Below are 2,621 nucleotides of genomic sequence, written 5' to 3'. Positions count from 1 at the left end.
CCTGCTGAATTTACCGACAAGAAGGGGTGTGTAATTTATGGGGAGGATGGTTTTGTGGTTCAACGCAAGAGATTACGCCTTATCCCTGTGCTAGTGCAGGATTTCTGGTCAGCTCCCATTTTGCAAGGCTCATTCTTTTGGCTGCTCCGTCTTCACTTACACCACATTAACAAAAATGGGAACTTTTAGGGAAGCCATGAGTTGCGTTACAGGTAGGCAGTGGGGCACGTGGAGTATCGCAGGAGACTGGAAGAACTCACTCGTTCCTGCTTCTGCCACTGATTAGATTTGTGGCCCTGGGCAAACCACTTCTTGGAGCTGCTGCTGTAAAATGAGGGCAGTAATAACTTATTTGCCTCATAGGTGGGCTGCAAGCCTTAATTAATAAAGTGCTCAGAGAAAGGCACCTATCTAAGTGCAAATTAGCAGGGGAGGTGCCCAGGGGGCATCTGCGATGAAATTCCCATTTCCCCCATTTGTATTTAGGTTTGTTGGTAGCAGCATTTGCTGGGGTAGACCCCGCGTATCAGACTGTGGTGTCTGGTTTGCAGAGTCTGTGACAATGAGTGATCTTGCAAAACCCCACTGGAGAAATCTCTGCTGGCCTCCTGGATGAGGTGATTTCACCCGGGTGGGAGCGAGGAGCGGGGAGCAGCTGACTATGCAACTGCATTGGCTGTGAAGTCAGAGTGTAATCAGGGCTGGCAAACAGCTTTGGGGCAGATTCTGATTGGCATTCCTCCGATGCAAACCCTGAATCGCTTCCCTTCCCTCTGCAGTACGACCCTGTTTACGCCAGCGTGAAGGTTGTCACGATTCAGCGGCGCCGCCTCTGAGATGAACTGAAACTCCGCTGTGGGGAAGGCAGGCAAACTCTGGTGCTGCGACGGACTCCGGGTAACCAGAACGTCTCTGGTTCAGCCTCAGAGGATTCAACCCTATCTGCTTTATCCCAGTTGCTGTTGGCTGCTCCAGCTGCTGCTGCGCAGGGGCTGTGGCAGTCACCACCTCTCCCTCCCTCAGCGCACAGTCTTGCTTCCTAGTTTTGAGGAATCTGACGCAACAGTGAGCGTAGCTCGAAGGACGAAAGCCAGAATGAATCATCAAGACTTGAAGCACATTTTCATTTGTCTCGCTGTGATCAAGGCTCCCAGCTAGCCACACGGTTCCTCTGGCTTCTATCTGCCTGCACCCAGACTTCCAGACTTCCCCACACCTGCCCGCTCTCTGGAAGCACTGGAGCGATTTTTAAAGGTTTTTTGCAGAGCTGCGTAGCTTTTTTGGCAGAAGGTAAGTAGGAAAGATGTTCACTTCTTGAGAAAGTATGACCACGGTAATAGTGGCCACACGAAACCAGCCAGCAGAGCCCAGGCCGTCAGTAAAGAGCGGACAGTAAGACAGTAAGCCTGGAGGTCGCGCTGCGTCCCCGCTCAGGACGCTGCCCCTCCCGGCACCCCACGCAGCGCTGCCGGCACCGCACCTGCACTGGCACAACCACACACGTAGGTCGAGGCCAGTGCTGAGCACAGACAGCACCGCGGCGTGCTCTCGACGCTTGAAACGTCACGAGGAGGAGATTCTGGGCACCTGCGCTTCTCGCACAAGATGGCTTTAGAGAGAGGTCGTCAAAGGGAGCCCCACGGGAACTGCTGGGGTGGGAAAGCAGAGCACAGCGAGAAGCGGGGCTGGCGGTGTGGAGGAAGAGCTGGTGACGCGGTTGCTTACGCTCGGGGGTGAGGTATTCACTCAAGTTACACTGGAATAGACTTCAGGAGGTGATTAAAGGATTTCCTCCACAGCAAAAACATTTAATCCTGATTTATTATTTCTCCTGCTGTAGCACTTCCAAATGCCAGCTCTGAACCCTTGTCCTACTGTGCCATCCACGGCCTGCCACAGATCATCCCTGGTGTCATTATATTTTACAAACTGTCTCTCTGTGTCACTTAACGCAGAGAAAATCTATAAAAACCTGTAAAAGTTGATAAATCCTAGAACGTCTTGAACTCCGAGTGATAAATCTGCTCTGGGGCAGGCAAAGGGCTCAGCACAATGTTTATGCATCTCACAAGCCCTATTCGAAGAGCTAAATGGCTCTTCAGTTTTGCATCAGCCTCGTGCTGGCCTTATGCATAAAGGTGAATTTCATGGAAAGAAGAAAAGAGAACCCCAGAATCCTGGCCTTCAGCCCATCTCTCAATAAAACAATTTTGAATATCCTGGGCTGTGTTAAAGCCATTTCTGGGTGCATGTTGGCTGCGCTGCCAGTATCTGACTCATTAATGGAATATACTTTGAGCCAAATTCTGATCTCATTTACAGCACTGTAAATCCAGGGCAACCCAATTGACTTCAGTGGAGTTACTCCAAATTTCCCACAATAGGCACTCGGCAGATAGATCAAAATTTGGTACTTTGGGTCTGAAAAAGGCTGAGGAAAGCCAAACTACATCCCATTGGTAATACTGGGGTGGAGAGTAAGCTGGAGGGAGTGCTGCCAGCACATCCCCTCTGCAGAGCTGCTGAAAAATTGATTATTTTACATGTCATACTTATAATGTTGACACTTTGGAGAGGGGGATTGTCCATGACTACCAAATTTTTTCATTTTCTTATATATA

This window comes from Buceros rhinoceros, unplaced genomic scaffold (assembly GCF_000710305.1).
Source record: "Buceros rhinoceros silvestris isolate BGI_N320 unplaced genomic scaffold, ASM71030v1 scaffold37771, whole genome shotgun sequence".
In the NCBI taxonomy this organism is placed as follows: Eukaryota; Metazoa; Chordata; class Aves; order Bucerotiformes; family Bucerotidae; genus Buceros; species Buceros rhinoceros.
The sequence above is the reverse complement of the archived record's forward strand: the minus strand, read 5'-3'. Positions refer to the sequence as shown.